Here is a 14,039-nt window from a genome sequence, read left to right on the forward strand (position 1 = left end):
TCCATAAATGCTTTCCATTCTTCCTTCTTTTCGGGATTGTTACTGATTGTGCAGTGAGAATTTAATTTAGCAAAATCTCCAATCCTTCCTGGACATTTCTTTCCTTTAGAACATCCTACCTTTCCTTCCTTTTTACTGAGTCCATTAAAAACTGCCTTTCTACAGTCCAATCTTAAAATCTCAGTTTTCGCAGGTTTTCCACCTTTTGTAGTTCAAAAGTATAGGATAGAATTACCGCTGCCTCCTAAATTTTCAATCCACTTTACTTCCTCAACTGTTTCCTACTTTTTGGTAAAAATTATATCCAAATAAGTAATGGCAGCAGTGGGATTTGAACCCATGCCTCCAGAGAGACTGGAGCCTTAATCCAGCGACTTAGACCGCTCGGCCACGCTACCTCATACGTATATTCAAACTTATTTAAATCAGAAATTTGCTAATAATATAAGTGGCAGAAAACATTTTATATCTAATTAGTCAAAAATACAAATGTTATTATGCATGAGCAACGTAGTTATCAGGGATTTGTTTGTACATTGACTCTGGGGCACCATTTTACAAAACATATGACTTGTATCCAGATATTTAACTAATCTTTCCTCTGTTGGCTCATCCGCTAATTTTTAGATATCACTGAATTAGGTGGTTTAGATTACTTGCTATGATCTCCTATATACAGGACACTCAAACATGAAGGATTCCTACACCCCTGCTTGTACGTAACAGATAATCTGAAGCAGCAGCAAGGAAGATATTATACAGCAGTGCAGAGCAGTGTAGCTATGAATCCATCACTATGTTGACTTACTGGAAAGCAGCAGAAGCAGCATGGCTCTGTTTATATTTGCTAATCACTCTGCTCATCCTATATTGATAACCCTAAAAAGGCGGAAGGGATATGAGCTAGCAATTAGACTTCTTTTGACCAAGATTGATTTTGGCAAATTTTGAGAATGGTTGATCATTGATTGAACTGACATGGATGTAACAAAGATAGTAAATTTTGAAATTAATTCTGATGCCTAAAGCCAACATGACCACTCATATGCAGTACTCATACGTATGACTTGTTCACATTTTCCTTTTCTTCTACAGCACAGTGAAGATCACTTGATGTTACATTTGCTTTCTTAGAGAACACAGAAGCAAAACAGGAAATTAAAAGTTCAGTCTTCTCAACATCATTATTGACCACTTTACCCTTTTCATCCTTTAAAAATCCTATAGCATGTTTGGCTTTTCTTTAACTTTTGACATACTTCCTAAATCCTTTCTTATTGCTTTTGGTCTCTCTTGCAAGTCTCACTTCATTACTGGCTTTAGCTGTTCTAACGCTAGCCCAACTTTCCCTGCAGACTGCATTATATTCTTCTTTAGATATGAACCCTTCTTTCCATTTGATAATAATTTCTTTGTTCCTTTTTAGCAAGCTTTTACGTTCAGTATTCAGCCATCCTGGTCTCCATAAATGCTTTCCATTCTTCCTTCTTTTCGGGATTGTTACTGATTGCGCTTTGAGAATTTAATTTAGCAAAATCTCCCATCCTTCCTGGACATTTCTTTCCTTTAGAACATCCTACCTTTCCTTCCTTTTTACTGAGTACATTAAAAACTGCCTTTCTACAGTCCAATCTTAAAATCTCAGTTTTCGCAGGTTTTCCTCCTTTTGTAGTTCAAAATTTTAGTATAGCATAATCGCTGCCTCCTAAGTTCTCAATCCCCTTTACTTCCTCAACCGTTTCCTAATTTTTGGTAAAAATTAGATCTAAATAAATCATAACAGCAGTGGGATTTGAACCTACGCCTCCAGAGAAACTGGAGCCTAAATTCAGCGCCTTAGTCTGGTCGGCCACACTACCTCACATGTATTCTCAATCTTATTTAAATCAGAAATTTGCTAATGATATAAGTTGCAGAAAGCATTGTATATCTAATTATACAAAAATACAAATGTTATTATGCATGAGCAACGTAGTTATCAGGGATTTGTTTGTACATTGACTCTGGGGCACCATTTTACAAAACATATGACTTGTATCCAGATATTTAACTAATCTTTCCTCTGTTGGCTCATCCGCTAATTTTTAGATATCACTGAATTAGGTGGTATAGATTACTTGCTATGATCTCCCATATACAGGACACTCAAACATGAAGGATTCCTACACCCCTGCCTGTACGTAACATATAATCAAAAGCAGCAGCAAGGAAGACATTATACAGCAGTGCAGAGCAATGTAGCTATGAGTTCATCATTAGGGTGACTTACTGGAAAGCAGCAGAAGCAGCATGGCTCTGTTTCTGTTTGCTAATCACTCTGCTCATCCTGTATTGATAACCCTAAAAAGGTAGCAAGGATATAAGCTAGCAGTTAGATGTCTTTTCACCAAGATTGATTTTGGCAGATTTTGAGAATGGTTGATCATTGATTGACCTGACATGGATGTAACATAGATAGTAAATTATGTAATTAATTCTGATGCCTAATGCCAACATGACCCCTCATATGCAGTATTCATACGTATGACTTGTTCACATGTTCCTTTTCTTCTACAGCTCAGTGAAGATCACTTGATGTTACATTTGCTTTCTTAGAGAGCACAGAAGCCAAATAGGAATTTAAAAGTTCAGTCTTCTCAACATCATTTTTGACCACTTTACCTTTTTCATCCTTTAAAAATCCTATAGCATCTTTGGAATTTCTTTAATTCTTGACTTACTTCCAAAATCCTTTCTTATTGCTTTTGATCTCTCTTGCAAGCCTCACTTCATCACTGGCTTTAACTCTTCTAACGCTAGCCCAGCTATCCCTGCAGACAGCATTATATTCTTCTTTAGATATGAACCCTTCTTTTCATTTGATATTTATTTCTTTGTTCCTTTTTAGCAAGCGTTTAAGTTCAGTATTCAGCCATCCTTGTCTCCATAATTGCTTTCCATTCTTCCTTCTTTTCGGGATTGTTACTGATTGCGCAGTGAGAATTTAATTTAGCAAAATCTCCCATCCTTCCTGGACATTTCTTTCCTTTAGATCATCCTACCTTTCCTTCCTTTTTACTGAGTCCATTAAAAACTGCCTTTCTACAGTCCAATCTTAAAATCTCAGTTTTCGCAGGTTTTCCCCTTTTTCTAATTCAAAAGTATATTATAGAATTACCGCTGCCTCCTAAATTCTCAATCCCCTTTACTTCCTCAACTGTTTCCTAATTTTTGGTAAAAATTAGATCCAAATAAATAATGGCAGCAGTGAGATTTGAACCCCCACCTACAGAGAGACTGGAGCCTTAATCCAGCCCCTTAGACCGCTCAGCCACGATACCTCATACAGAAGTTCAATCTTATTTAAATCAGAAATTTGATAATGATATAAGTGGCAGAAAACATTGTATATCTAATTAGACAAAAATACAAATTTTATTATGCATGAGCAACGTAGTTATCAGGGATTTGTTTGTACATTCACTCTAGGGCACCATTTTACAAAACATATGACCTGTATCCAGATATTTAACTAATCTTTCCTCTGTTGGCTCATCCGCTAATTTTTAGATATCACTAAATTAGGTGGTATAGATTACTTGCTATGATCTCCCATATACAGGACACTCAAACTTGAAGGATTCCTACACCCCTGCCTGTACGTAAAAGATAATCAGAAGCAGCAGCAAGGAAGACATTATACAGCAGTGCAGAGCAATGTAGCTATGAATCCATCACTAGGGTGACTTACTGGAAAGCAGCAGAAGCAGCATGGCTCTGTTTATGTTTGCTAATCACTCTGCTCATCTTGTATTGATAACCCTAAAAAGGCAGCAGGGATATGAGCTAGCAGTTAGACTTCTTTTGACCAAGATTGTTTTTGGCAAATTTTGAGAATGGTTAATCATTGATTGAACTGACATGGATGTAACATAGATGGTAAATTGTGTAATTAATTCTGATGCATAATGCCAACATGACCACTCATATGCGGTATTCATACGTATGACTTGCTCACATGTTCCTTTTCTTCTACAGCCCAGTGAAGATCACTTGCTGTTACATTTGCTTTCTTAGAGAACACAGAAGCAAAACAGGAATTTAAAAGTTCAGTCATCTCAACATCATTATTGACCACTTTATCCTTTTCATCCTTTAAAAATCCTATAGCATCTTTGGCTTTTCTTTAACATTTGACTTACTTCTAAAATCCTTTCTTATTGCTTTTGGTCTCTCTTGCAAGTCTCAATTCATTACTGGCTTTAGCTCTTCTAATGCTAGCCCAGCTTTCCCTGCAGACAGCATTATATTCTTCTTTAGATATGAACCCTTCTTTCCATTTGATATTCATTTCTTTGTTCCTTTTTAACAAGCTTTTAAGTTCAGTATTCAGCCATACTGGTCTCCATAAATGCTTTCCATTCTTCCTTCTTTTCGGGATTGTTACTGATTGTGCAGTGAGAATTTAATTTAGCAAAATCTCCCATCCTTCCTGGACATTTCTTTCCTTTAGAACATCCTACCTTTCCTTTCTTTTTACTGAGTCCATTAAAAACTGCCTTTCTACCGTCCAATCTTAAAATCTCAGCTTTCGCAGGTTTTCCACCTTTTGTAGTTCAAAAGTATAGGATAGAATTACCGCTGCCTCCTAAATTCTCAATCCACTTTACTTCCTCAACTGTTTACTACTTTTTGGTAAAAATTAGATCCAAATAAATAATGGCAGCAGTGGGATTTGAACCCATGCCTCCAGAGAGACTGGAGCCTTAATCCAGCAACTTAGACCGCTCGGCCACGCTACCTCATAAGTATATTCAAACTTATTTAAATCAGAAATTTGCTAATGATATAAGTGGCAGAAAACAAGGTATATTTATTTAGTCAAAAATACAAATTTTATTATGCATGAGCAACGTAGTTATCAGGGATTTGTTTGTACATTGACTCTGGGGCACCATTTTACCAAACATATGACTTGTATGCAGATATTTTACTAATCTTTCCTCTGTTGGCTCATCCGCTAATTTTTAGACATGACTGAATTATGTGGTATAGATTACATGCTATGATCTCCCATATACAGGACACTCAAGCATGAAGGATTCCTACACCACTGCCTGTACGTAACAGAGAATCAGAAGCAGCAGCAAAGAAGACATTATACAGCAGTGAAGAGCAGTGTAGCTATGAATCCATCACTAGGGTGACTTACTGGAAAGCAGCAGAAGCAGCATGGCTCTGTTTATGTTTGCTAATCACTCTGCTCATCCTGTATTGATAACCCTAAAAAGGCAGCAGGGATATGAGCTAGCAGTTAGACTTCTTTTGACCAAGATTGATTTTGGAAAATTTTGAGAACGGTTGATCATTGATTGAACTGACATGGATGTAACATTAATGGTAAATTATGTAATTAATTCTGATGCCTAAAGCCAATATGACCACTCAAATGCAGTATTCATATGTATGACTTGCTCACATATTCCTTTTCTTCAACAGCACAGTGAAGATCACTTGATGTTACATTTCTTTTCTTAGAGAACACAGAAGAAAAATAGGAATTTAAAAGTTCAGTCTTCTCAACATCATTATTAACCACTTTACCCTTTTCATCCTTTAAAAATCCTATAGCAACTTTGGCTTTTCTTTAACATTTGACTTACTTCTAAAATCCTTTCTTATTGCTTTTGGTCTCTCTTGCAAGTCTCAATTCATTACTGGCTTTAGCTCTTCTAACGCTAGCCCAGCTTTCCCTGCAGACAGCATTATATTCTTCTTTAGATATGAACCCTTCTTTCCATTTGATGTTCATCTCTTTGTTCCTTTTTAACAAGCTTTTAAGTTCAGTATTCAGCCATACTGGTCTCCATAAATGCTTTCCATTCTTCCTTCTTTTCGGGATTGTTACTGATTGTGCAGTGAGAATTTAATTTAGCAAAATCTCCCATCCTTCCTGGACATTTCTTTCCTTTAGAACATCCTACCTTTCCTTCCTTTTTACTGAGTCCATTAAAAACTGCCTTTCTACCGTCCAATCTTAAAATCTCAGCTTTCGCAGGTTTTCCACCTTTTGTAGTTCAAAAGTATAGGATAGAATTACCGCTGCCTGCTAAATTCTCAATCCACTTTACTTCCTCAACTGTTTCCTACTTTTTGGTAAAAATTAGATCCAAATAAATAATGGCAGCAGTGGGATTTGAACCCATGCCTCCAGAGAGACTGGAGCCTTAATCCAGCAACTTAGACCGCTCGGCCACGCTACCTCATAAGTATATTCAAACTTATTTAAATCAGAAATTTGCTAATGATATAAGTGGCAGAAAACATGGTATATTTATTTAGTCAAAAATACAAATTTTATTATGCATGAGCAACGTAGTTATCAGGGATTTGTTTGTACATTGACTCTGGGGCACCATTTTACAAAACATATGACTTGTATGCAGATATTTTACTAATCTTTCCTCTGTTGGCTCATCCGCTAATTTTTAGACATGACTGAATTATGTGGTATAGATTACTTGCTATGATCTCCCATATACAGGACACTCAAACATGAAGGATTCCTACACCACTGCCTGTACGTAACAGATAATCAGAAGCAGCAGCAAAGAAGACATTATACAGCAGTGAAGAGCAGTGTAGCTATGAATCCATCACTAGGGTGACTTACTGGAAAGCAGCAGAAGCAGCATGGCTCTGTTTATGTTTGCTAATCACTCTGCTCATCCTGTATTGATAACCCTAAAAAGGCAGCAGGGATATGAGCTAGCAGTTAGACTTCTTTTGACCAAGATTGATTTTGGAAAATTTTGAGAACGGTTGATCATTGATTGAACTGACATGGATGTAACATTAATGGTAAATTATGTAATTAATTCTGATGCCTAAAGCCAACATGACCACTCATATGCAGTATTCATATGTATGACTTGCTCACATATTCCTTTTCTTCAACAGCACAGTGAAGATCACTTGATGTTACATTTGCTTTCTTAGAGAACACAGAAGAAAAATAGGAATTTAAAAGTTCAGTCTTCTCAACATCATTATTAACCACTTTACCCTTTTCATCCTTTAAAAATCCTATAGCAACTTTGGCTTTTCTTTAACATTTGACTTACTTCTAAAATCCTTTCTTATTGCTTTTGGTCTCTCTTGCAAGTCTCAATTCATTACTGGCTTTAGCTCTTCTAACGCTAGCCCAGCTTTCCCTGCAGACAGCATTATATTCTTCTTTAGATATGAACCCTTCTTTCCATTTGATGTTCATCTCTTTGTTCCTTTTTAACAAGCTTTTAAGTTCAGTATTCAGCCATACTGGTCTCCATAAATGCTTTCCATTCTTCCTTCTTTTCGGGATTGTTACTGATTGTGCAGTGAGAATTTAATTTAGCAAAATCTCCCATCCTTCCTGGACATTTCTTTCCTTTAGAACATCCTACCTTTCCTTCTTTTTTACTGAGTCCATTAAAAACTGCCTTTCTACAGTCCAATCTTAAAATCTCAGTTTTCGCAGGTTTTCCACCTTTTGTAGTTCAAAAGTATAGGATAGAATTACCGCTGCCTCCTAAATTTTCAATCCACTTTACTTCCTCAACTGTTTCCTACTTTTTGGTAAAAATTAGATCCAAATAAATAATGGCAGCAGTGGGATTTGAACCCATGCCTCCAGAGAGACTGTAGCCTTAATCCAGCGACTTTGACCGCTCGGCCACGCTACCTCATAAGTATATTCAAACTTATTTAAATCAGAAATTTGCTAATAATATAAGTGGCAGAAAACATTTTATATCTAATTAGTCAAAAATACAAATGTTATTATGCATGAGCAACGTAGTTATCAGGGATTTGTTTGTACATTGACTCTGGGACACCATTTTACAAAACATATGACTTGTATCCAGATATTTAACTAATCTTTCCTCTGTTGGCTCATCAGCTAATTTTTAGATATCACTGAATTAGGTGGTTTAGATTACTTGCTATGATCTCCTATATACAGGACACTCAAACATGAAGGATTCCTACACCCCTGCTTGTACGTAACAGATAATCTGAAGCAGCAGCAAGGAAGATATTATACAGCTGTGCAGAGCAGTGTAGCTATGAATCCATCACTATGTTGACTTACTGGAAAGCAGCAGAAGCAGCATGGCTCTGTTTATATTTGCTAATCACTCTGCTCATCCTATATTGATAACCCTAAAAAGGCGAAAGGGATATGAGCTAGCAATTAGACTTCTTTTGACCAAGATTGATTTTGGCAAATTTTGAGAATGGTTGATCATTGATTGAACTGACATGGATGTAACATAGATGGTAGATTATGAAATTAATTCTGATGCCTAAAGCCAACATGACCACTCATATGCAGTATTCATACGTATGACTTGTTCACATTTTCCTTTTCTTCTACAGCACAGTGAAGATCACTTGATGTTACATTTGCTTTCTTAGAGAACACAGAAGCAAAACAGGAATTTAAAAGTTCAGTCTTCTCAACATCATTATTGACCACTTTACCCTTTTCATCCTTTAAAAATCCTATAGCATGTTTGGCTTTTCTTTAACTTTTGACATACTTCCTAAATCCTTTCTTATTGCTTTTGGTCTCTCTTGCAAGTCTCACTTCATTACTGGCTTTAGCTGTTCTAACGCTAGCCCAACTTTCCCTGCAGACTGCATTATATTCTTCTTTAGATATGAACCCTTCTTTCCATTTGATAATAATTTCTTTGTTCCTTTTTAGCAAGCTTTTACGTTCAGTATTCAGCCATCCTGGTCTCCATAAATGCTTTCCATTCTTCCTTCTTTTCGGGATTGTTACTGATTGTGCTTTGAGAATTTAATTTAGCAAAATCTCCCATCCTTCTTGGACATTTTCTTTCCTTTAGAACATCCTACCTTTCCTTCCTTTTTACTGAGTACATTAAAAACTGCCTTTCTACAGTCCAATCTTAAAATCTCAGTTTTCGCAGGTTTTCCTCCTTTTGTAGTTCAAAATTTTAGGATAGCATAATCACTGCCTCCTAAGTTCTCAACCCCCTTTACTTCCTCAACCGTTTCCTAATTTTTGGTAAAAATTAGATCCAAATAAATCATAACAGCAGTGGGATTTGAACCCACGCCTCAAGAGAAACTGGAGCCTAAATTCAGCGCCTTAGTCTGGTCGGCCACACTACCTCACATGTATTCTCACTCTTATTTAAATCAGAAATTTGCTAATGATATAAGTTGCAGAAAGCATTGTATATCTAATTATACAAAAATACAAATGTTATTATGCATGAGCAACGTAGTTATCAGGGATTTGTTTGTACATTGACTCTGGGGCACCATTTTACAAAACATATGACTTGTATCCAGATATTTAACTAATGTTTCCTCTGTTGGCTCATCCGCTAATTTTTAGATATCACTGAATTAGGTGGTATAGATTACTTGCTATGATCTCCCATATACAGGACACTCAAACATGAAGGATTCCTACACCCCTGCCTGTACGTAACATATAATCAAAAGCAGCAGCAAGGAAGACATTATACAGCAGTGCAGAGCAATGTAGCTATGAGTTCATCATTAGGGTGACTTACTGGAAAGCAGCAGAAGCAGCATGGCTCTGTTTCTGTTTGCTAATCACTCTGCTCATCCTGTATTGATAACCCTAAAAAGGTAGCAAGGATATAAGCTAGCAGTTAGATGTCTTTTCACCAAGATTGATTTTGGCAGAGTTTGAGAATGGTTGATCATTGATTGACCTGACATGGATGTAACATAGATGGTAAATTATGTAATTAATTCTGATGCCTAATGCCAACATGACCCCTCATATGCAGTATTCATACGTATGACTTGTTCACATGTTCCTTTTCTTCTACAGCTCAGTGAAGATCACTTGATGTTACATTTGCTTTCTTAGAGAGCACAGAAGCCAAATAGGAATTTAAAAGTTCAGTCTTCTCAACATCATTTTTGACCACTTTACCTTTTTCATCCTTTAAAAATCCTATAGCATCTTTGGAATTTCTTTAATTCTTGACTTACTTCCAAAATCCTTTCTTATTGCTTTTGATCTCTCTTGCAAGCCTCACTTCATCACTGGCTTTAACTCTTCTAACGCTAGCCCAGCTATCCCTGCAGACAGCATTATATTCTTCTTTAGATATGAACCCTTCTTTTCATTTGATATTCATTTCTTTGTTCCTTTTTAGCAAGCTTTTAAGTTCAGTATTCAGCCATCCTTGTCTCCATAATTGCTTTCCATTCTTCCTTCTTTTCGGGATTGTTACTGATTGCGCAGTGAGAATTTAATTTAGCAAAATCTCCCATCCTTCCTGGACATTTCTTTCCTTTAGAACATCCTACCTTTCCTTCCTTTTTACTGAGTCCATTAAAAACTGCCTTTCTACAGTCCAAACTTAAAATCTCAGTTTTCGCAGGTTTTCCACCTTTTGTAGTTCAAAAGTATAGGATAGAATTACCGCTGCCTCCTAAATTCTCAACCCCCTTTACTTCCTCAACTGTTTCCTAATTTTTGGAAAAATTAGCTCCAAATAAATAAAGGCAGCGCTGGGATTTGAACCCATGCCTCCATAGAAACTGGAGCCTTAATCCAGTGCCTTAGACCACTCGGCCACGCTACCTCATACAGATGCTCAAACTTATTTAAATCAGAAATTTGCTAATGATATAAGTTGCAGAAAACATTGTATAACTAATTAGACAAAAATACAAATGTTATTATGCATGAGCAACGTAGTTATCAGGGATTTGATTGTACATTGTCTCTGGGGCACCATTTTACAAAACGTATGACTTGTATCCAGATATTTAACTAATCTTTCCTCTGTTTTCTCATCCGCTAATTTTTAGATATCACTGAATTAAGTGGTATAGATTACGGGCTATGATCTCCCATATACAGGACACTCAAACATGAAGGATTCCTACACCCCTGCCTGTACATAACAGATAATCAGAAGCAGCAGCAAGGAAGACATAATACAGCAGTGCAGAGCAATGTAGCTATGAGTTCATCACTAGGGTGACTTACTGGAAACCAGTAGAAGCAGCATGGCTCTGTTTATGTTTGCTAATCACTCTGCTCATCCTGTATTGATAACCCTAAAAAGGCAGCAGGGATATGAGCTAGCAATTAGACTTCTTTTGACCAAGATTGATTTTGGCAAATTTTGAGAATGGTTGATCATTGATTGAACCGACATGGATGTAACATAGATTGTAAATGATGTAATTAATTCTGATGCCCAATGCCAGCATGACCACTTATATGTAGTATTAATACGTATGACTTGTACACATGTTCCTTTTCTTCTACAGCACAGTGAAGATCACTTGATGTTACATTTGCTTTCTTAGAGAACACAGAAGCAAAACAGGAATTTAAAAGTTCAGTCTTCTCAATATCATTATTGACCACTTTACCCTTTTCATCCTTTAAAAATCCTATAGCATCTTTGGCTTTTCTTTAACTTTTGACTTACTTCCAAAATCCTTTCTTATTGCTTTTGGTCTCTCTTGCAAGCCTGAATTCATTACTGGCTTTAGCTCTTCTAACGCTAGCCCAGCTTTCCCTGCAGACAGCATTATATTATTTTTTAGATGTGAACCCTTCTTTCCATTTGATATTCATTTCTTTGTTCCTTTTTAGCAAGCTTTTAAGTTCAGTATTCAGCCATCCTTGTCTCCTTAAATGCTTTCCATTATTCCTTCTTTTCGGGATTGTTACTGATTTTGCAGTGAGAATTTAATTTAGCAAAATCTCCCATCCTTCCTGGACATTTATTTCCTTTCGAACATCCTACCTTTCCTTCCTTTTTACTGAGTCCATTAAAATCTGCCTTTCTACAGTCCAATCTTAAAATCTCAGTTTTTGCAGGTTTTCCACCTTTTGCAGTTCAAAAGTATAGGATAGAATTACCGCTGCCTCCTAAGTTCTCAATCCCCTTTTCTTCCTCAACCGTTTCCTAATTTTTGGTAAAAATAAGATCCAAATAAATAATAGCAGCGGTGGGATTTGAACCCACGACTCCAGAGAGACTGGAGCCTAAATCCAGCACCTTAGACTGCTCGGCCACGCTATCTCTTACAGATGTTTAATGTTATTTATATCAGAAGTTTGCTTTTGATGTAGGTGGCAGAAAATATTTTATATCCAATAAGACAAAAAGACAAATGTTATTATGCAACAGCAACGTAATTATCAGGGAATTGTTTGTACATTGACTCTGGGGCACCATTTTACAAAACATATGACTTGTATCCAGATATTTAACTAATCTTTCCTCTGTTGGCTCAACCGCTAATTTTTAGATATCACTGAATTAGGTGGTATAGATTACTTGCTATGATCTCCCATATACAGGACACTCAAACATGAAGGATTCCTACACCCCTGCCTGTACGCAACAGATAATCAGAAGCAGCAGAAAGGAAGACATTATACAGCAGTGCAGAGCAGTGTAGCTATGAATCCATCACTAGGGTGACTTACTGGAAAGCAGCAGAAGCAGCATGGCTCTGTTTATGTTTGCTAATCACTCTGCTCATCCTGTATTGATAATCCTAAAAAGGCAGCAGGGATATGAGCTAGCAGTTAAACTTCTTTTGACCAAGATTGATTTTGGCAAATTTTGAGAATGGTTGATCATTGATTGAACTGACTTGGATGTAACATATATGGTAAATTATGTTATTAATTCTGATGCCTAATGCCAACATGACAACTCATATGCAGTATTCATACGTATGACTTGTTCACATGTTCATTTTCTTTTACAGCACAGTGAAGATCACTTGATGTTACATTTGCTGTCTTAGAGAACACAGAAGCCTAATAGGAATTTAAAAGTTCAGTCTTCTCAACATCATTATTGACCACTTTACCCTTTTCATCCTTTAAAAATCCTATAGCATCTTTAGCTTTTCTTTAACTTTTGACTTACTTCCAAAATCCTTTCTTATTGCTTTTGGTTTCTCTTGCAAGCCTCACTTCATTGCTGGCTTTAGCTCTTCTAACGCTAGCCCAGCTTTCCCTGCAGACAGCATTATATCATTCTTTAGATATGAACCCTTCTTTTCATTTGATATTTATTTCTTTGTTCCTTTTTAGCAAGCTTTTAAGTTCAGTATTCAGCCATCCTGGTCTCCATAAATGCTTTCCATTCTTCCTTCTTTTCGGGATTGTTACTGATTGTGCAGTGAGAATTTAATTTAGCAAAATCTCCCATCCTTCCTGGACATGTCTTTCCTTTAGAACATCTTACCTTTCCTTCCTTTTTACTGAGTCCATTAAAAACTGCCTTTCTACAGTCCAATCTTACAATCTCAGTTTTCGCAGGTTTTCCACATTTTGTAGTTCAAAAGTATAGGATAGAATTACCGCTGTCTCCTAAATTCTCAATCCCCTTTACTTCCTCAAATGTTTCCTAATTTTTGGTAAAAATTAGATCCAACTAAATAATAGCAGTGATGGAATTTGAACGTTAGCCTACTTAGAGACTGGAGCCTTAATCAAGCACCTTAGACCGCTCGGCCAAGCTACCTCATACGGATGCTCAAACCTATTTAAATCATAAATTTGCTAATGATTTAAGATGCATAAAACATTGTATAAAAAATTAGACAAAAACACAAATGTTATTATGCATGAGCAACATAGTTATCAGGGATTTGTTTGTACATTGACTCTGGAGCACCATTTTACAAAACATTTGACTTGTATCCAGATATTTAACTAATCTTTCCTCTGTTGGCTCATCCGCTAATTTTTAGATATCACTGAATTAGGTGGTATAGATTACTTGCTATGATTTCCCATATACAGGACACTCAAACATGAAGGATTCCTACACCCCTGCCTGTACGTAACAGGTAATCAGAAGCAGCAGCAAGGAAGACATTATACAGCAGTGCAGAGCAATGTAGCTATGAGTTCATCTCTAGGGTGACTTACTGGAAAGCAGCAGAAGCAGCATGGCTCTGTTTATGTTTGCTAATCACTCTGCTCATCCTGTATTGAGAACCCTAAAAAGGCA

General features: G+C 36.6%; 2 non-coding genes across 2 annotated transcripts; both read right to left on the reverse strand.

The window, feature by feature from the left end:
- Positions 1-316: 316 nt before the first annotated feature.
- TRNAL-AAG (transfer RNA leucine (anticodon AAG)) lies at positions 317-398 on the reverse strand. The gene has a single exon. It is a non-coding gene; the product is annotated as a tRNA-Leu (tRNA).
- Positions 399-10,543: 10,145 nt separating this feature from the next.
- On the reverse strand, positions 10,544-10,625 carry TRNAL-AAG (transfer RNA leucine (anticodon AAG)). Its single transcript has one exon. It is a non-coding gene; the product is annotated as a tRNA-Leu (tRNA).
- Between the last annotated feature and the right edge of the window lie 3,414 nt (positions 10,626-14,039).

This window comes from Phyllobates terribilis, unplaced genomic scaffold, assembly GCF_046119375.1.
Source record: "Phyllobates terribilis strain yellow unplaced genomic scaffold, ASM4611937v1 Scaffold_11__3_contigs__length_659146591, whole genome shotgun sequence".
In the NCBI taxonomy this organism is placed as follows: Eukaryota; Metazoa; Chordata; class Amphibia; order Anura; family Dendrobatidae; genus Phyllobates; species Phyllobates terribilis.